We start from the raw sequence: 22,817 nt of genomic DNA, 5'->3' as shown, positions 1-22,817 counted from the left end.
AATGCATGAATTTTCGAAAAATGCATAAAAATTTTAGAGAAAAATGCAATTGACACCAAACTTGAAATTGACTCAAGACTCAAACAAGAAACACAAAATATTTTTGATTTTTATGATTTTATGATTTTTTTGGATTTTTCGAAAATTAATGTCAAAAAGAAAAATAAGGATTCTAAAATTTTTAATATGAATTCCAGGAATCTTGCACTCTTAGTCTAAAGCTCCAATCTGAGGGTTAGACATGGCTTAATAGCCAGCCAAGCTTTAGAAGATACAAATCAGTCATACAACAGCAGGTGGATTAGGAACAGCTAGCTTGCTCCTGTGATGATGGGTTGGAAGCCTCAGTCCAAAAGAATTTAGACATGGCTTTACAGCCAGTCAGGCTTCAACATTTTTCATGAAACACTAGAATTCATTCTTAAAAATTCTGAAGAAAAATATAAAATTTTTTTTTCGAGTATTAATTGGGAAAAAATGAAAAAGAAGAAAATATTTTTGAAAAATTTTTTGAAAACTTTTTGAAAACAAAATAAAAAGAAAATTACCTAATTTGAGCAACAAGATGAACCGTCAGTTGTCCAAACTCGAACAATCCCCAGCAACGGCGCCAAAAACTTGGTATGCGAAATTGTTACTCTGAGGTTGTAAAATTTGTTCATTCTCCCCCTGGCAATGGCGCCAATAACTGGTGCACAATACCATGGTCCAACATAACTTCACAACTTCGCACAACTAACCAGCAAGTGCACTGGGTCGTCCAAGTAATAAACCTTACGTGAGTAAGGGTCGATCCCACGGAGATTGTCGGCTTGAAGCAAGCTATGGTCATCTTGTAAATCTCAGTCAGGCGGATATTAAATGGTTAATGAGTTTTCGAAAATAAATAATAAATAAACAGAAAATAAAGATAGAAATACTTATGTAATTCATTGGTGGGAATTTCAGATAAGCATATAGAGATGCGTTCGTTCCTTTGAACCTCTGCTTTCCTGCTGTCTTCATCCAATCAATCCTACTCCTTTCCATGGCTGGCTTTATGTAAGGGCATCACCGTTGTCAATGGCTACTTTTCATCCTCTCTGTAAAAATGGTCCGATGCGCTGTCACTGCATGGCTAATCATCTAGAGGCATCACCGTTCTCAATTGCTGCATCCCATCCTCTCTGTGAAAATGGTCCAATGCGCTGTCACTGCATGGCTAATCATCTGGAGGTTCTCGATCATACTGGAATAGGATTTACTATCCTTTTGCGTCTATCACTACGCCCAGCACTCGCGAGTTTGAAGCTCGTCACAGTCGTTCAATCCCTGAATCCTAGTCGGAATACCACAGAAAAGGTTTAGACTTTTCGTATTCTCATGAATGCCGCCATCAATCTAGCTTATACCATGAAGATTCTGATTAAGAGATCCAAGAGATAATCATTCAATCTAAGGTGGAACGGAAGTGGTTGTCAGGCACGCGTTCGTGGGGGAATGATGATGATTGTCACGTTCATCACATTCATATTGAAGTACGAATGAATATCTTAGAAGTGGAATAAGTTGAATTGAATAGAAAAACAGTAGTACTTTGCATTAATTCGTGAGGAACAGCAGAGCTCCACACCTTAATCTATGGAGTGTAGAAACTCTACCGTTGAAAAATACATAAGTGAAAGGTTCAGGCATGGCCGAATGGCCAGCCCCCATGATCTAAGAACTAGACGTCCCAAGATGTCTAATACAATAGTAAAAAGTCCTATTTATACTAAACTAGCTACTAGGGTTTACAAAAGTAAGTAATTGATGCATAAATCCACTTCCGGGACCCACTTGGTGTGTGCTTGGGCTGAGCTTGAAGTTTACACGTGGAGAGGTCATTCTTGGAGTTGAACGCCAGTTTGTAACGTGTTTCTGGCGTTCAACTCTGGCTTGTGGCGTGTTTTTGGCGTTTAACTCCAGACTGCAGCGTAGAACTGGCGTTCAACGCCCTTTTGCATCGTCTAAACTCGGCCAAAGTATAAACTATTATATATTTCTGGAAAGCTATGGATGTCTACTTTCCAACGCAATTGGAAGCGCGCCATTTTGAGTTCTGTAGCTCCAGAAAATCCACTTTGAGTGCAGGGAGGTCAGAATCCAACAGCATCAGCAGTCCTTCTTCTACCTCTGAATCTGATTTTTGCTCAAGTCCCTCAATTTCAGCCAGAAAATACCTGAAATCACAGAAAAGCACACAAACTTATAGTAAAGTCCAGAAATGTGAATTTAACATAAAAACTAATAAAAACATCCCTAAAAGTAACTAGATCCTACTAAAAACATACTAAAAATAATGCCAAAAAGCGTATAAATTATTCGCTCATCATCCTTCCTAGCCTTTTCAACCTGAAATCACAAACAAATCAAGGAATCTAGTGGAGTCAAAGGTGAATTGAATTTAGCTAATTAAGGACCTATAAAGCATGTTTTCACATCTAAGAACAAATTAGGAGGCAACCATGAAACCATGCTATTTCATTGAATAAATGTGGGTAAAAGGTCATAAAATCTCCTAAAATAGGCACAAGATAAACCCTACAAATGGGGTTTATCAAGCTTCTCTCTCTAGAAAATGCACTAAATGACTAAAATCTAACCCTAATTGCTCCCCCTTGAAATGGAGTGAGGCCTTACTTAATATAGGAAGAATCAGCATAAAAAAGTCCAAAAACTGGGCTCTGGAGGCCCAGACATCGCCCCAACGATTTCCATTAAATGAGTCACGCGCTAGGACGTGTACGGACGCACAGGTTGTCATGCGTACGCACACATGGTTCTGCAACTTTTGTGTGTACGGACATTAGGTCGTGCGCACGCACACTCCGATGTGTGCTTCTCCTTGTTTTCTTCAAGTTTTCTCCCTTTGTACATGCTTCCTTCCACTTTTGCCTTGTCAAACTTGCCTTTAGGACCTAAAATCACTCATCAAATATGTCATGGCATCGAATGGCATAAAAGTGGGATTAAAATAACTAATTTAAGCACAAAAACACATGTTTTCACATTTGGGCACAATCTAGAGAGAAAACACAAAAGCATGCTTTTTGGATGAATAAACGTGGGTTTATATGATAGAATCCACTCAAATCAAAGCAAAATATATCGTCAAATATGGACTCATCAATTCCCTCACACTTAAACAACAGCATGTCCTCATGCTAATCACAATGAAAGGAGAAGGATAAGGAGGGTAAGCAATTTATTAAATGCAACTTACTACGTGCATGCGACTACACTAAATGCTATCTATATATATATGTACACTATGGTTCCTATTTAGTTTGGTACAAAATAAACAAGAGATTCCAATTAATCCGAAACAAGCCTTAGGGCCAAGGCAAAGAGTCAATACACTATGATCAAAGTCCAAAGAATTGAATTGAGATTTTCAAAACTAACCAACAAACAACTTGCAAGAAGATACAATATAATACACAAGAACATATAATTGAGCGACCGAACCCCTCACCGGATGTGTATTCACTCAATTCGCTCTGTGTTTAGGGCTTAATCACTCAATTCTCCTTTAGCCATGTTTCTCAAAGATTTGCAAGTCATCTAACAATCAACAATTATTTAGTGCATGCATACAAATATCATGAGGACTTCCATGGTTGTAATGGGGCTAGGGTCAAGGTAGGATGCATATGGTCAAGTAGACTAGAATTTGAATCTTTGATCAACCTAAGCTTCCTACCTAACCTATGACAACCTATAAAATTCAAAGCTAACCTAACTACCCATTCTTCACTTTTCACACACTCATGTATTCTCTTTTTGATCATCATACATATGCATTGATTCTTATTGACTTCACTTTGGGGCATTTTGTCCCCTTTTTATTACTTTTCTTTTCTATTTTTATTATTATTATCTTTTTTTTAGAACATCAATGCATATGGTTTAACATAATTCAAACATGAGTATGTACCCAATTCCCAAAATTTTGACAAAAATATAAAAACACCCTTTTATCTCGACCAATGTTCCCAAACTTCCCAAACTTGAATGATAAACACTCTCACTAGTCTAACTAATCAAAGATCCAAACAAGGGACATTTATTGTTTTTTCACTTAAGGCTTGTAATGTGCTAAAATTAAGAACAAATGGGTTTTGTATAGGCTCAAAGTTGGTTAACAATGGAAGATGAAGGGTAGGCTATTTGGGTAAGTGAGCTATTTGAAACAATGGCCTCAATCATATACATGCATTCATACACAAAATAATGGACATATAGAATTAAGCAAGTCAAAGATTACAATCATAAAAGGAGTTTATCACACAAGAACAAACTTTATGGTTGAAGATGTGCAACCATACAATTAAAGCTCAAATCTCACAAGGTGTGTTGTTCTAGCTCTTTTCTATGTTCTATGAAAAATACTTCGAGTAAGTTTGAAAGACAATTTCTCAATTCAATCAATGGCATGCCCTAAAAGGGATTTCATGAAAATTTCTTATTGTTTTACCAAACTTATTTAACCTAACATGCAACATGCAAATATTTACTACCCTAATACTATAATTATTAAAGAAATATTTATAAACAAACCAAACTAAACAAAGTGCAAATAAGACAAAAATTGTAAGAATTGAAGAAAAAGAACAAAAGGAATATTGCAAATGTGTAAGAGAAGAATTTTACCCCCTTGAAGTTGGCGATCCTCCCCCACACTTAAATGGTAGCACCGTCCTCGGTGCTCACGATCATGCGGAGTGGAAGGAGTCATCACTGTCATCACCAGACAAAAGTGGCTTCAAGAATGATGGTGATGCTAAAAAGGAAAGATCTAAGTCACAAAATAGCATATGAAGTGAACAGATAATAAAAATTTGAATGGAAGCATACATGAGAATCAAATTAAATCAAACACAAAAAACTTCCAATCAAATAGAGGAATCTAAGAAAGCTAACTTGCTTGTTTATCAAAGAGAAAAAAGAAGAAAGGAGCGTTATTGCTATGCACGAAGAAAAAGAAAATAGTTAAAAGGTTAAAAGGAAAGTTAGTTGAAAAGGAAAGGAAAAGTCAAAAGGTCGGTGAAGAAAAGAAAACAGTTAAAAAGTTAGTGTTAGTTGAAAAGAAAAAAAAGTTAAAAGTTATGTGAGTAAAAAGAAAATAGTTAGTTGAAAAATAAAAGAAAGAAAAGATAGTCAATAGTTATGTTAAGAAGAAGAAAAAGTTAGTTGAAGAAGAAAACAAACGTCAAAGTCATGTAAAGGAAAAGAAAGAGTTAGTTGAAAACAAAAGAGAAAGGCAAAAGTTCTGGGCATAGCAAAAACGTCCCTAAATTCTGAAAATTTCCAAAGTTCCAAAACAAGCAAATTCATGTTCAACTTCTCAACAATTCAAAATATGCCTTATGCTTAAGTGAGTAATGCGATTTTAGTGGGAATATAATCAAAGAATAGTGGGCACATCCACTTAGCATAAGGTGAGACATTTTGGTGTTGACAAAGGTAAACAAGGAAAATTCAAACACCAAATTATAACGAAGCATAAAAGTCACAAGTTGAAACAAGAATTAAAAACCTCATGATCTATGTGACTTAATGTAAGTTAGTGTGTATGTGTGTGTGTGTTTATGTACCTTAGCTTTCTTCGTACGCAAGTAAACCTTATTCCTGAGCATTGCACTTTTAATTTTGTGATTTTTCTTTACCTACCCATCAAGGCTAATCGAATATTATCCCTTCAATTATATTATATATGTATATTCTTATTTTGGAGGTCGTAATACCACACGACCTCTATTTTATGACTTAAGTGTAAAGCTCTGTGTGGTAGCATGTTACAGAAAAGGGGGGATTAAAGAACCCCAAAAAAACTAACCCTTACTCAATTTCAATCTCAAATAACTTTCAATCTGGATCTCCGATTGCCGCACCGTTTACAGTCACGCGACCACAACGTCGAGCTCTACAACACCCACAGAACAAAATTGTTAGTAAGTCCTATTTTCTTGCCCAGCTTTTCACCCCTCAATTTCAAAATTATTGAGTAAATGTGTTGAGATTTTGTGTATTTCGGTATTTACGATCAAATTAGCTTGCTGGAGTTGTCGAGTTTAGTTCACTTGAGCTGTGGGTCAGGTAACGAACCCTTAATTCTTGGTGCATTTCAAATAGTGAACTCTATGTTGATTATAGTGATAATAAGTGATATTAGATCGAATTTGGATATTGGTTGGAGTTGATTGATGATATGGAGTAAGTGATGCTGAGTTGAACTTGTTTGATTGAGAATTTGGAGCTTCGAGCTTGTGGTGAGAAGGACTTTTGAAGGGTTTTGTGGCTTAGGGAGGAATCGGGCAAGGTATGGTTTTGTTTTCTTGTAGATAATATATAATGTTTTGTGAAAATATAGGCTAGATGACCATAGGATAGGTTAGAAATGTGGGAATATGTTAATGCTAGAAACCTAGATGAAAATATGGAATTATATTGCGAATAAGTTGATGAATGATGATTTTGTTGAGTTGGATGTAGGAATTGTATTAATTAAAGTTGTTAATGGGAGTTGATGAATGATTATTGATGAATATGAGTATTGATGATGAATGATTGAGGATTGTTTGGGTTATGTATGTATGTATATGTGTGTATGTGTGTGTGTGTGTGTGTGTGTTTGTTGAATAATGAATAAATTAAGAGTTGTAAATGATTTTGATATTGGAATTGGTTTGTCTTGTTGGAAATGATTTGAAAAGGATTTAAAAGGTGGTTTGGTTGGGACCGAGAAGGGTGGCAAAGTCTAAAGTTTAAAGGAGATGTTGCCGAAATTTTTATAAAAATTGGAGATTTAGTTTGAAGTATTATTTAGACAAGTATGGATAAAAGAATTATTTATTTGAATTTAATTTATAAAGAAAAGAAATGTATTATGTTTTAGAACTTGATTTATTAAGAAAAGTATTATGGTGGAGTTTCAATTTATCAAGAAAATTATTATGTTTTGAGGTTTATTTAGTTAAGAAGAGAATTATGTTTTGAGTGTGAATTATTGATGAACAAAATGGGAGGTGTGATGATGATAATTGTTGAATGAATTGAATGATGATGAGGATGAATTTAATATGAAAAGATTTTGTGGGGATCATGGTTATTTACCGCCTACCAGTTTTGATAAGAAATTATTTTGTGGGGATCGTGGTTATTTACCGCTTACGTGTGTGCTGTTTTTCAATTGAAAACATCTGTGGGGATCGAAGTGATTTACCACCTGCAGAAGGTGGGGATTGATGACAAGTCATCCTAGCCTATTTTAGCTAGTCTTTTTCTTTTGTTTTCATTAGAATTATGCACTTTCTTGAGCTACAAGCAAGCTAATTGAGTAGATTTTCATGTTTCCCTTGATTGAACCAACCATATATGAATTCATGCCATTTCATGAGGTTTTATGCTATATTTGTTGCATATTATGAAAGATTGAATATCTCATGATTTTGAGCATAGCTTTGATGAGTTTGATTGATTAATGATAGGTGAAGAAAGCTTGGAGAAAGGTTGAAGCAAAGAGGAATGGCTAGGAGTGAAGAGAGGACAATGGAATAAGTGAAATTGAACCAGGAAGCAAGAAGTTATCCCCAACGTTAGCCCCCTAACTTGGAGGCTAACGTTGGAACTTGAAATTTCCTCCCTGGCCATCCCACGTTTGCGCCAACGTTAGCCCCCTAACTTGGAGGCTAACGTTGGCACATGAATTACAAAGGGAGAAGGGCCAACGTTAGCCCCAACGTTAGCCCCCTAACTTGGAGGCTAACGTTGGAACTTGAGAGTTTCTCCCCTGGGCACCAACGTTTGCGCCAACGTTAGCCCCCTAACTTGGAGGCTAACGTTGGCACATGAATTACAATGGGGAAGGAGCCAACGTTTGCGCCAACGTTAGCCCCCTAACTTGGAGGCTAACGTTGGCGCCACTAGCACCAAGGGAAGGCCAACGTTAGGGTCAAAGTTAGACCCCTAACATTGGCACCAACGTCCAAACCAGAAAAATGTGCCAACTGATATGAAAAGTTGGAGCCAAAGTTAAAACTTTTGGTCCAACTTTTGCTAACCTCAAACCCGGTTCAATTGGTTCACTTTGGTTCTTCTTCAAACTTCAAGAGCAATCAACCAAGGTCTCTTTCAACCCAATTCCACCAAGAGCAAATGCCCAACTCAAGGCTTGAAGATCATTTTTGAAAGTGTATAAATAGGATAGAATTCAAGTTATTCGGAGAGCTTTCCTTTTGGAATTTTCATAATAGTTTTCGGAGAGCTTTTGAACTTTAATTTCTTTGCTTTCATTGCTTTCAATTTCATTTACACTTGTCTTGGATCTTGGATTGGAGAATTGAAGAAATTCTGTTTCAATCTCAATCTTGGATCTCTCTGTTTCTTTACTGTTAATTGAATTCCATTTCCGGTTCATTACTCTTCATCTCTTTTCTTTGCAATTTACATTTTCCTTGCAATTGTTCTTGTTGGATCTAGGAAGGCATTGAGATCTAGACTTGGTTTTCTAGTCTCTGGGCCCTGAGATCTCAATTTTATATTCTCTGTTTCTTGCTTTTAATGTTCATTTACTTTACTGCTTCAAGATCCGGTTCAATCCCAATTCCTTTTCCCTCTTCTGTTTGATGCAATTTAGTTTTTCCTTGTTTAATTTCTGCAAATCCACATCCCAATCCTCTTTACATTTCAAGCAATTTACATTCCTTGCACTTTAAGATTCTGCAATTTACATTTCTTGCACTTTAAGTTTCTGCCATTTAATTTCTTGTTCTTTAAGTTTCAGCAATTTATTTCTTGTTCTCTTTACTTCAATGCAATTTAATTCTGCAAGTCACAAAACCATCAACCAAATCTTGATTCGCTTGACTAAATCAACCACTAAACTAAAATTGCTCAATCCTTCAATCCCTGTGGGATCGACCTCACTCCCGTGAGTTTTTATTACTTGATACGACCCGGTGCACTTGCCGGTTAGTTTTGGGTGTTTTGGGAGAAATTATTTTTCCTCCAAAATATCTCATCAAGTTTTTGGCGCCGTTGCCGGGGATTGATTAGATTGACAATGATTAAGTGAGGTGGTAATTTAGATCAAGCACTTTTTCGTTAATTTTGATTAACCCACTAACTGTTTGATTTTTTGCTTAAACTAACTAACACTTCAATCTGGCAGTAAATTGAAGTGTCACTAGTTTTGTGCATTTCTCATGTTCTGCTTGTATGTCAGGTACAGGAAGAACCATACCCAATTTTCATGAACAAGACGAAAGAACTCTCAGGAGGTTAAGAAGAGCTGAAAGAGGGAAAAACATTGTTGGAGAAGAGGAATCAGACGAAGAATTCCAAGAGATGGAGGAACATTTAACCAATCCACCAGGTGGAGAAGACAACAACAATGGCAACCCACCCCAGAGGAGAGTTTTGGCTTCCTACACCTTTGCAAATCCTAGACATTGTGGGAGCAGCATCTTGGCTCCAAATGTCAATGCTAACAATTTTGAACTCAAGCCACAACTCATCACTTTGGTTCAGAACAACTGCTCTTTTGGTGGAGGACCACTTGAGGACCCACACCAACATTTATCCACTTTCTTGAGGATATGCAACACTGTCAAAACTAATGGAGTGCCCCCTGACAGCTACAAGCTGATGCTATTTCCATTTTCTCTCAGGGACAAGGCCACTCAATGGTTGGAATCCTTTCCAAGGGACAGCATCAACAACTGGGATGATTTGGTAACTAAGTTCCTTGCAAAATTTTATCCACCTCAGAGGATTATAAGGTTAAAGGCTGAGGTACAAACATTTACACAAATGGAGGCCGAACCTATCTATGAGGCATGGGAGAGGTACAAGGCTCTGATCAGGAAATGTCCCCCTGCCATGTTTAATGAGTGGGAGAAGCTTCAAAACTTCTATGAAAGCTTAACACTGAAATCTCAGGAAGCTTTGGATCATTCAGCTGGAGGTTCCTTACAACTCATGAAAACTGCAGAAGAGGCTCAAGAACTCATTGATATGGTGTCCAACAACCAATATTTCTTTGCTCATCAAAGAGGCCGCCAACCATCACAAAGGAGAGGAGTAATGGAGCTAGAAGGAGTGGATTCAATCCTGGCTCAAAACAAGATAATGCAGCAGCAAATTCAGCAACAATTTGAGCAAATGGCCAAGAGGATTGATAGTCTCCAAGTTGCAGCAGTCAACACTAGCCAACCATCAACCACATGGGGACAGAGTGAAGAAACTCAAGAAGAACAACAACAAGAGCAAGTACAGTATATGCACAACCAAAGACCAAATGAAGTGTATGGTGATACATACAGTCCATCCTGGAAGAACCACCCAAACCTCAGATGGGGAGATAACCATGTCCAAAACCAACAACCATGGCAGAGGAACTCAAACCAACACAACCCAAGAAGCAACCAAAATCACAACCAGCAGACTAACCAAAACCCCTACAGAAAACCTCAAAACAACTATCCCAACCTCAACCAATACCAATCTAATAACCAATCCACCAACCAAAATGCCTACCATCCACCACCCACATCTCATAACCCACCTCAAATATCACCTGAAGCCCAAAGAATCACTCACTTGGAGGCCATGATAGACAAAATGTTGAAACACCAAGAAATGGTAGCCAAGAATCAGGAAGCCTCTATGAAGAGCCTAGAGAGACAGATGGGGCAACTCTCCAAGCAAGTATCTGTTGAGAGACCTTCAAACTCACTGCCCAGTGACACAATTCCAAATCCTAAGGAGGAATGCAAGGCAATACAATTAAGGAGTGGGAGAACATTGATGAGCAACAATGACACTACAAGGAAGCAAGCAGAGAACACCAAAGAACCAATGGAGGAGGAGAATCAAACAAAGGTAGATGAGGCTAAAGAGCAAGTTGTGATGCCAAACAAAGACACTGAAAAACTCAAAGAGAAGAACAACCAGCCACATAGCTCAAAGGAAGTAGCTCAGGGGCAGCAGCAAATAGGAAAAAGCATCACACCTCCACTGCCATATCCTCAGAGGTTTAACAAAGAGGTTAAAGACCAGCATTTTCACAAATTCCTTGAGATTTTTAAGAAGCTGGAAATCAATATTCCCTTAGCTGAAGCACTTGAACAAATGCCTCTATATTCCAAGTTTCTGAATGATCTTATCAACAAGAAAAGAAGCTGGGATGAGAAAGAAACCATAATGATTGCTGAGGAATGCAGGGCCTTGATTCAAAAGGGGCTTCCTCCCAAGCTTGAGGACCCAGGAAGCTTCCTGTTGCCTTGCACCATTGGGAAATTGACAATCACTAAAGCAATGTGTGATCTCGGAGCAAGTATTAACTTAATATCATCCTCCTTGGTGAAAAAGCTGCATATAGAGGAGGTCAAACCAGTACAAATGTCTCTGGAGCTGGTAGACAAGTCAATGGTATACCCCAGGGGTGTAATTGAAAATCTTTTGGTCAAGGTGGACAGTTTTATATACCCTGCTGATTTTGTGGTTCTAGAATCAAACAATGATGATGGTGACTCTGTTATACTGGTTCTTGGCCACTGCTAGAGCTATCATAGACGTAGAGGAAGGGGAATTAACTCTCAGGATGCATGACCAGAGTGTTACTCTGAAGGTTTTACCAGAGGCACAAATTAGCAAGGAAAAGAAAGAATATATGAAAAATGACCAGGAAAGTCACAGCAACATCCCCATGCTAAGGATTGTGCAGACTGATGAAAAAGCCCAAGAGGATATTAGAGTACTGGCCACTAAGAAGAGAGGTCCCCAGGGAAAGCCTACAGCCAGAAAAGAAAGATCAACAAAAGGAAAGATGAAGCGCAGAAACAAAGCAAAAAGGGGCTGGAAGAATAGAAAGATTCCAACAGAGGGACTTTCTAAAGGTGACAAAGTGCAACTGATATATCAACAGTTGGGGGCAAATCAACAAACCAAGGATTACTACACTGTCAGCAACATACTATCATTAGAGCATGCTGAAATTGAACACCAGAGAACAAAGAAGAGGATCACGGTCAGGGGAGACAAATTGAGGCCCTACAAGCACCAACCACCATAAAAGAAAGCCTCAATGTCAAGCTAGTGACAATAAAAGAGCGCTCCATGGGAGGCAACCCATGCTTTAAGATTCATGTCATTTTACATTCAATAAATTATGATCACTTGATGCATGAATTCTTTTCTCTTTTCATGAACATGTCCATTTATTGCATGTACTATTTTGAAACATATACTAAGTTCGGTGTATCTTCAAGCACACTTAACCAAGATTACAAAGGATTTTGTTTCACATGCTTAAAATGTTTTGATAGAGCATATGGCCAAACAGTAAGTTTGGTGTCCACATAGCTTCATGAAAATTTGAAACTCATGCATCAATAATCATACATTTGTTATTTTCCAAAACCTTATAAATAGAAAATTTTTTTTATTCGATAATGAAGGTATTAATTGTGATGTACCCTTTGACAAGAAACAAGTTTGGTGTTCATCAAATCTTGATGCACCGATTCAAGGATGCAATTAATCCTTCATGAAAAAAAAAAGAGAAAAAGAAAGTATGATGAAAACAATTCTTATGAACATTTAACATTTGAACTTCACCAATTGGAGGAAGAAACTCATTTTCTTTATACATTACCAAACACTAAGTTTGGTGTCCTCCAAAGAGAGTGTCACAGTTCACATGAGATAAGAATTGATAGTTCACATATTTTTACTAAAAAGAACAATATTGCTACGGTTAGATAAGACTAATGTATGTTGTCTTGTTGTGATGACTAGAAGGTCAAAGAATCTTCAATGAAAAAGACAAGACAAAGGAAAGCATAGCATAAGGACAAAATCCTATCACATGCTTCAAGGAAGAAATCTGCCACTCCTTGAGAATGATCACGGCAAAGGCAAGGGAAGGAGCAAATTTTGTCTTCATTCATCCTTACATGCATACCTTTGATCTCTAGCCCTTCATTGCTCATTTAAAAGCATACCACCTTCAAGCCATGCACATGACCGAATCACTCCTCAACATAACAAGCCTTGTGCAACCTTTCTTCTACTTTAAACTCCAACCACTTAAACTTCTCTTCATAACTTCTTGTCATAGCAAGTCCGGACCTCATCTCTTTTTCCTCCAAACACACATCAAACTCTCCAACATTCTTCACATTCCCTCTCAACCAACCAAGTGATCATGGCATCTTCCTCAAGAACCAAACGACGAAAAGGAAAAGATCCAATAGTGGAGGAAGAAACACATGAATATGACCAACGGAGGTTCAAGTCTTGGCATCATCAAATGCAAATTCAATGGATGAACGAGAAAAGAATCTATCCTGAAATTCCATTCATGTTGCCGGATGATGGATGTCAAGAAATGAAAAACAAAATCCGGAAGAGGAGATGGGAGGAACTTACATCACCAGTCACCCGAATTAACACCAATATCATAAGAGAGTTCTATGCAAATGTCCCAAGGCTTGACATGCGTGAGCCCCCAACGTACAAAAGCTATGTGCGAGGGGTGGAAGTAGACTTTAGCCCGGACGCAATCAAGAAAGTCTTGAAACTCAAGTCAGTCCGCTTTGATGAACTGGGATACCAACAAAGATTGACTGAGGATCAAGATTATGAGGAGATTGCGAGAGATATTTGTTTTGAGAACTCAGAATGGGAAAGAGATAACAAGAACAGATACAAGTTTCTGAAAAGATGTAACCTCACTCCGGAAGCAAAAGGATGGTATGAGTTGATGAAAAGGTCAATTCTGGGCACTATGAACACCTCAGAAGTTAATAGGGAGAGAGCCGTGATGCTGCATTGTATCATGGTGGGTGGAGAGATAAGAGTTCATGATATTCTTGCAAGAGACATTCAAAAGATAGCTGAAAAGAATTCGGCCGGATCTTGGTTGTACTATCCGAGCACCATTTGGAGGTTGTGTGCAAGGGCTAAGGTTCCAATGGAAGAGGAGAATCCAATGTGGTTAAGCCAAGGCATGCCCATAACCATTGAACGGATGATGATGCCCCTTGAAGCACATCAAGGCCGAAGGCCACATGGAGGAAGGGAAGTAGAAGAACCAATGGAAGAAGATGAGCCACACATAGAAGAAGAGCCACAAGAGGAGGAGGAGCAGCCACACTTTTTCCCACATGGCAATATGGATATGACTCAAATGCAAGAAGCAATAGGGAGATTGTCTCAACAGTACACGAGAATCCAAGAGAGGCAAGAGGAATACCATTCTCTGTACATGCAAAACCAACAAGCACAAGAAGAAAGAGAGCTAAGAATAATAAACAAACAAAATGAATTCGAGTCAAGATTTCTTGCGATGCAAGAAGAACATGCCTTTCAATCTCATGAATCTTTTGGGAAGTTGGAACAAATGCAAGCTGAAAGTTTGAAGGCTTTCAAGGAGTTCACAACACTCCAAGAAGCAAGGTATGAAGTACAAGCCGATTACAACATCAATAGCCAAATCAAACTGAACTATATTGGAGAACATTTGCATAACATGGATTTGGCATTCCCAACTTTTGATGAATTCTTCAAAATGAGAAGTGAGAGAGAAGTGAGCAGAGCTATGAGACTCGAAGATAGAGTGGATGAGGCTATGAATAAGGCTGGCTTTTGGCAAGATCAACAGGCACCAAACAAGGATGGTGGGAACACTAGCAGCCAAGTGTATGAAAGGAGAAAGAAAAGGCATGACAAATGAAAGGTGGACTTGCTCCTTGTTCATCACTACAAAGAAAAAAACATGCATTCTATCTGTTCTAAGTTGTCTTTGCATTTCTAAGTAGTTCTTCTTAAAAGTCTTTGCATTATGTTAGTTTCTTTTAAAATAAGTAGGCTAGTTTATGTGTGTGCTTGTGTGTTTATTTTCACTTGACAAGAAGCATGTGTTGTCCCCTGCATCTTTAAATTCAATAAAAGAACAGTTTGAATGTGAAGCAAGATAGTCTCTGTTAGTTAGAAGTGAAATAAAAGTAAGTGGTGGTATATGTGTGATTGTATAATAGCTCACTTTTAGTGAATAAAGAGCTAGGATATCTCCTTCTAAGTAAAGAAGTGGCCTACTGTCTAGGAATCTCAATTGAATTAAATTCCTTGGTTAGAAAGAAAAACAAAAAGAAGGAAAGAAGAAAAAGAGATAGCCAAAAAGTGGCAGAATAAAAGAAAAACGAAAAGAAGCAAAGCTGGACACCAATAGCTTGAACCTTAGAATATATGCCTGTGGTGTCTTTGTATTAGGATCTGCTTGGATTATTAAGCTCTTTGGAGTGCATCAACACTTGGTGACTTGGGTTAACTAATCCGGGATCATCAGCTGAAAGTCCACTATCAAGAGCAACCTAACTACAAGGCATTTAGTAACCCAAAGAGGTGCTGGGCATCAATGTTTTAAGAAGGAATGTGAGCCAAGTGTCTATGGTGAATAATGTGTCAAGTATAAAGAAAAGAAAATGAACTTGCTACACATGACACTCAAATAAAGCTTATGCACAAAGTAATAGCCAAGGATAAAGGAATAATGAGAAGTCATAGCAGTATGTCACTTGAAGCTTGAAGGAGACTTTCTAGGCCTAGGAGTCAATAAGAAGTGAGTATTTGCATATCCACACAAAACCCCATGAACTATCAATAATACTCTGCTAGCATGAACTTCCTCTTCCATTTCATTCTTTCTTCTCAATAAATCTTTTCTTGCTTGGGGACAAGCAAGCTTTAAGTTTGGTGTTGTGATGACAAGTCATCCTAGCCTATTTTAGCTAGTCTTTTTCTTTTGTTTTCATTAGAATTATGCACTTTCTTGAGCTACAAGCAAGCTAATTGAGTAGATTTTCATGTTTCCCTTGATTGAACCAACCATATATGAATTCATGCTATTTCATGAGGTTTTATGCTATATTTGTTGCATATTATGAAAGATTGAATATCTCATGATTTTGAGCATAGCTTTGATGAGTTTGGTTGATTAATGATAGGTGAAGAAAGCTTGGAGAAAGGTTGAAGCAAAGAGGAATGGCTAGGAGTGAAGAGAGGACAATGGAATAAGTGAAATTGAACCAGGAAGCAAGAAGTTAGCCCCAACGTTAGCCCCCTAACTTGGAGGCTAACGTTGGAACTTGAAATTTCCTCCCTGGCCATCCCACCTTTGCGCCAACGTTAGCCCCCTAACTTGGAGGCTAACGTTGGCACATGAATTACAAAGGGAGAAGGGCCAACGTTAGCCCCAACGTTAGCCCCCTAACTTGGAGGCTAACGTTGGAACTTGAGAGTTTCTCCCCTGGGCACCAACGTTTGCACCAACGTTAGCCCCCTAACTTGGAGGCTAACGTTGGCGCCACTAGCACCAAGGGAAGGCCAACGTTAGGGTCAAAGTTAGACCCCTAACATTGGCACCAACGTCCAAACCAGAAAAATGTGCCAACTGATATGAAAAGTTGGAGCCAAAGTTAGACCCCTAACTTTGGCTCAAACTTTTGGTCCAACTTTTGCTAACCTCAAACCCGGTTCAATTGGTTCACTTTGGTTCTTCTTCAAACTTCAAGAGCAATCAACCAAGGCCTCTTTCAACCCAATTCCACCAAGAGCAAAGGCCCAACTCAAGGCTTGAAGATCATTTTTGAAAGTGTATAAATAGGATAGAATTCAAGTTATTCGGAGAGCTTTCCTTTTGGAATTTTCATAATAGTTTTCGGAGAGCTTTTGAACTTTAATTTCTTTGCTTTCATTGCTTTCAATTTCATTTACACTTGTCTTGGATCTTGGATTGGAGAATTGAAGAAATTCTGTTTCAATCTCAATCTTGGATCTCTCTGTTTCTTTACTGTTAATTGAATTCCATTTCCGGTTCATTACTCTTCATCTCTTTTCTTTGCAATTTACATTTTCCTTGCAATTGTTCTTGTTGGATCTAGGAAGGCATTGAGATCTAGACTTGGTTTTCTAGTCTCTGGGCCCTGAGATCTCAATTTTATATTCTCTGTTTCTTGCTTTTAATGTTCATTTACTTTACTGCTTCAAGATCCGGTTCAATCCCAATTCCTTTTCCCTCTTCTGTTTGATGCAATTTAGTTTTTCCTTGTTTAATTTCTGCAAATCCACATCCCAATCCCCTTTACATTTCAAGCAATTTACATTCCTTGCACTTTAAGATTCTGCAATTTACATTTCTTGCACTTTAAGTTTCTGCCATTTAATTTCTTGTTCTTTAAGTTTCAGCAATTTATTTCTTGTTCTCTTTACTTCAATGCAATTTAATTCTGCAAGTCACAAAACCATCAACCAAATCTTGATTCGCTTGACTAAATCAACCACTAAACTAAAATTGCTCAATCCTTCAATCCCTGTGGGATCGACCTCACTCCCGTGAGTTTTTATTACTTGATACGACCCGGTGCACTTGCCGGTTAGTTTTGGGTGTTTTGGGAGAAATTATTTTTCCTCCAAAATATCTCATCAGGGATCGAGGTGGTTTACTGCTCACCAGGTGAGGATTACGGTACTGTACCACTCACCGGTTTTTAAGAGGACGATGTCCGGGTTAGCTGCCAGACATGTCAGGTTGGTTATATAACCGACAGATAAGGCTCATTAGCTATAGGGCAGGCATACATCATATGCATATGTGTGTTTTGTTTGATTGTGCATTAACTGGGCTTGCCTATGTGATTATTATGCTTACCTGCTATATTTGCTACCTACTGTATCTATATCCTACTTGCGTTTGTTTTGTTTGTATTGCTATTCTGTATTTTGATCCTCCAATTCTTATTGTGTAGTTTACGTTTTATCTGGTTGCGCTTTTTTGTGTGCGATGCATTTTATTTTTGGGGATTTTCTTAAACCTCCTTTCAAGGCTCCTCAAATATTATCCCTTCAATTATATTATATATGTATATTCTTATTTTAGAGGTCGTAATACCACACCATCTCTAGTTTATGCCTTAAGCGTAAAACTTTGTGTGGTAGGGTGTTACATTATGGTATCAAAGTAATTTGTTCCAGTAGAGCCTAAGGGACGGACTGACTATGCTTCTGGGCATACTCTGAGTCGTGTGTATATGCTATTTAGAATTATCTGACTGATAAATATAGCATAAAGTTCATGAGCATGCGTTTGGAACTTTGAAGCACTAGACTTGAGATATTAAGACTGATCACCTTAATATCGAATGTTCGGTATGGACAAGACCCAGAGGGCGTCTCGTGGACGTGGACGAGGATATCTAGTTGATTCTTATGGCCGCTGACGATTAGATTCTTGCTAGTAAAGAAATTCACAAATAAATTCTCATTGTAAGTATAGTTTCTAAACCAACAAAGAATCCTTTCGTACAAAAACTTGTTTGTCACTAAAGCAAACCCAATACAATTAATAACCGAAGTATTTAAATCTCGGGTCGTCTCTCAAGGAATTGCAGGGAAGTATGCTTATAATTGGTTATGGAAAGGTATATTTTGGGATTTTTTTAAGATAAGAAGCAAGAATAGTAAATGGCAAGAAAGTAAACTAATAACTAGAAAAGCTCTTGGCAAGGTATGAGAACTGGAAATCCTATCCTAGTTATCCTTATCAATTGTGATGAGAATTGTCCCTTGCTCCCACTTAGTTAACCCTTACTAAATAAAGAAAAGTCAAGTGGACTAATCAATTTGATTCCTCAAATCCTAGTCAACTCCTAAGGAAAGACTAGCTTTAGAGGGATCCAAATCAACCAGCACACTTCAAATATTAATCAACAAAGGAGTTTGATAACTCAAGTGTCACCAATTACTCAACCCAAGCCAAGAGGGGAAAAATCCAAATTATTTATATCATAAATAGAAGAAAGCAATCATAAATCTAAAATACCTCAAATTGCATTAAAGAAATCAAATCTAACATGGAGAGTTCATAAATCAAATTGGGAAAATAAACAAACTAAAGTAATAGAACAAATAAAAGTAGAAGAGAAACTAAATTAAAGGAACATTGAACCTGGAATGAAGAAGAAGTAAACCTAACCTTTAAGAGAAATCCTAATCCTAAATCCTAAGAGAGAGGAGAGAGCCTCTCTCTCTCTCTAGAAACTACATCTAAAACCTAAAATTGTGAATTATGAATGTTGTGTTAATGAATGAATAGATTCCCCCACTTTATAGCCTCTAATTTGTGTTTTCTGGGCCAAAACCTGGGTCAAAAACAGCCCGAAAATTGCCCCCAGCATTTTCTAATACGTCCAGCACGCGGCAAAGTCACGCGTATGCGTCGTCCACGCGTATGCGTCGTCCACGCGTACGCGTGGATTGATTTTTCTCCAGGTCACGCGTGTGCGTGATCCACGCATGCGCATCACCTATCTTTGGGGAAGCTATAGCAAATTATATATCGTTGCAAAGCTCCGGATGTTAGCTTTCCAACGCAACTGTAACCACCTCATTTGGAGCTCTGTAGCTCAAGTTATGGTCGATTTAGTACCAAGAGGTCAGGCTAGACAGCTTTAGCAGTTCCTTCAGTTTCTTATATTCCTTCCACTTTTGCATGCTTCCTTTCCATCCTTGAAAAACGAAACTCTCGCACGATCTAAAATTTTCACAATAAATTCGCGTTGTAAGTATAGCTTCTAGACCGACAAGAATTCCTTTCTTACAAAAGTTTGGTTGTCACAAGTAACAAACCCCTTAATAAATTGATAACCGAAGTATTTAAACCTCGGGTCATCTTCTCAAGGAATTGCAGGGAAGTATGATTTATTATTGGTTATGCAAAGGTATATTTTGGGGTTTTTAAAAGGTTTGAACAAGGAAATAAATTGCTAAGAAAAATAAATTAATAATTAATAAAATCTCTTGGCAAGGTATGAGAATTGAAAGTTCTATCCTAGTTATCCTTATCAAGAGTGATGAGAATTGGATTTTTAATCCCACTTAGTTAAATCAAGTGGACTAATTAATTTAATCCTCAAGTCCTAGTCTTTCCTTTGGAAAGGCTAGAGTTATTGGAACTCAAATTAATCAGCAACTCCCAATTTCAACCACTGCTTTATTTGATAACTCAAGCGTCACCAATTACTTAACCAGAGCCAAAAGGGAAGAAAATCTACTCGAATGAAAATAATTTGGATAAATCGAAAGCATTCATAGCATAAATAAAACAATCTTATAATTGAAATACCTCAAATTATATTAAATAGAATATTCAAATCTAACATAGAAAAGTTCATAAATTAAATTGGAAAAATAAATAAAAGAAACATTGAACCTATAATTGAAAAAGATGAAATCCTAATTCCTTTAAGAGGAATCCTAATCCTAAATCCTAAGAGAGAGGAGAGAACTTCTCTCTCTCTAAAAACTACATCTAAATTATGAGAAGTGAATAATGGAAGACATCCCAGTGAATGGATGCATTCCCCCACTTTATAGCCTCTAATCTATATTTTCTGGGCCAAAAACTGGGTCAGAAACAGCACAGAAATTGCCTCCAGTGATTTCTGGTACGTACAGGTCGCGGAAAAGTGACGAGGAAGCGTCGTCCACGCGTTCGCGCGGATTGGGTTTTCGCCAGGTCACGCGTCTGCGTGGTCCACGTGTTCCCATCGCCTGGCTTTGGGGCAGCTATGGCAAATTATATATCGTTGCGAAGCCCCGGATGTTAGCTTTCTAACGCAACTAGAACCATCTCATTTGGATCTCTATAGCTCAAGTTATGACCGTTTGAGTGCAAAGAGGTCAGGCTGGACAGCTTAGCAATTTCTTCAACTTCTTGTATTCCTTCCACTTTTGCATGCTTTCTTTCCATCCTCTGAGCCATTCCTGCCCTGTAATCTCTGAAATCACTTAACACACATATCAAGGCATCAAATGGTAATAAGAGAGGATTAATATTAGCAAATATAAGGCCAAAGAAGCATGTTTTCAATCATAGCACAAAATCAGGAAGGAAAACATAAAACATGCGAATTGTATGAATAAGTGTGAGAATAATGGATAAAATCCACTGGATTAAGCACATGATAAACCCTAAAAATGGGATTTATCAGCCGCTCTGGAGGAGATGGCTACTGTTATGTGAGCTACTACTAAATGGATAGCACAAGTGGACTGAGGACACTGATGGAGGTGGTAATGACTCTGCTGGCGGAAGATAACTAGGGATTAGAACTCGTGCAGCTGGAGTAAAGGTTAATAGCGTTTACTTAGAGAGATAAAGATATTCAGGGAGTCTTCTGGCAGAGTAGATGACTGATTAAGTTTACTGGCTTATAATCAGAGTGATGTTGCATAAGCGCGGCAATTTTGGTGGCTCTAAAGTTGTAATGACGTGAGAAAGGAGTCCCGTGATATGACAATGTTTTGAGAATTGACATAGGATCGAGGAATGGAAAATGTGAGAGTGTGATTTAGTTTATAATGGATTGACCCAAATTAAGAGATAGAGGAATTGGTTGGTGTTTGACATAGTCGAGAAGGAGTTGATATTGAAGAACTCTTGAAGGGCAAGGAAGTTTGTAGTCATTGAGAAAGAGCTAGACGAAACTAAGAGTGAAACAAATGGGTATGACTTAGGCTTGAATTGGGAATAGGGTGTTAAATTGATGTTGGAGAATGGCAAAATGAATGGTAAGACGTTGGTTGGATCTGATGGGGGCGTATATGAAGATTTGAGAGCGAATTTTCGAGGGCAAAAATTTTTGTTAAGGGGTAAGATATAAACCGCAGAGAATTAATAAATAATTAACCAATAAATTAATTATTATTTAAAGAATTTTGAAAATTAAATTTTATATTTTAGAATGGAAGAAATAATTAAAATAAGAATTTTGACACTAATTTTAAAGATTTTAGCCCAAAATTGGAGTAAACGGGCCAAACCAATTGAACCGGATCCAAAACGGGCCCATGGCCTAACCCAACCCTCATTAACTTAAATGAAACTCAGCATTCTCTTCCTCTGTCATAATCCATTCACGCTGCACAAATGGAAAGGGGGAGGGGGAGGGAGATTGAAGAACCCCAAAAAAACTAACCCTTACTCAACTTCAATCTCAAATAACTTTCAATCCGGAGTTCTGATTGTCGCACTGTTTACGGCACACGACCCACAGAACAAAAGTGTTGGTAAGTCCCATTTTCTTGCCCAGCTGCTCACCCCTCAATTTTGAAATTATAAAGTAAATGTGTTGAGATTTTGTTTAATTTCGGTGTTTAGATCGAATTAGCTTGCGGGAGTTGTCGAGTTTAGTTCACTTGAGTTGTGGGTTAGCTAAGGAGCCCCTAGTTCTCGGTACATTTCCAATTTAGTGAACTCTATATTGATTATAGTGATAATATATGATATTAGATTGAATTTGGATATTGGTTGTGTAAAATGCGAGAAATTAGTAAATAACTAGCGAATGAATTAATTATTAATCAAGAAAATTAGAAAATAAAATTTTGTAGTTCAATGTGATAGATTTAATTAAAATAATAATTTTGACACCAATTTCAAAGAATTCGGTCCAAGATTGGGCCGATGGGCCGAACCATGCGAACCGGAACCGTATTAGGCCCAAGGCCCAACCCATTCAGCCACATACACTTAATAAAGCACCTTCTTCCTTCCTTATTCAGCATGAAACGCTGAAGCATGTTCATGGAGAGAAGAGCTTGAGCATAACCCTAACCCTCCACTAAATCTCACATAACTTTCAATCCGGAACTCCGATCGCCGCACCAATTGCGGCCACATGACTGTAGCGTTGAGCGCTACAAAGCCCAATAAGAAATTTGGTATGGAAGTC

This window comes from Arachis ipaensis, chromosome B8 (genome assembly GCF_059453495.1).
Source record: "Arachis ipaensis isolate K30076 ecotype BB chromosome B8, ASM5945349v1, whole genome shotgun sequence".
NCBI classification, from domain to species: domain Eukaryota; kingdom Viridiplantae; phylum Streptophyta; class Magnoliopsida; order Fabales; family Fabaceae; genus Arachis; species Arachis ipaensis.
Note: the sequence above shows the minus strand (reverse complement) of the source record.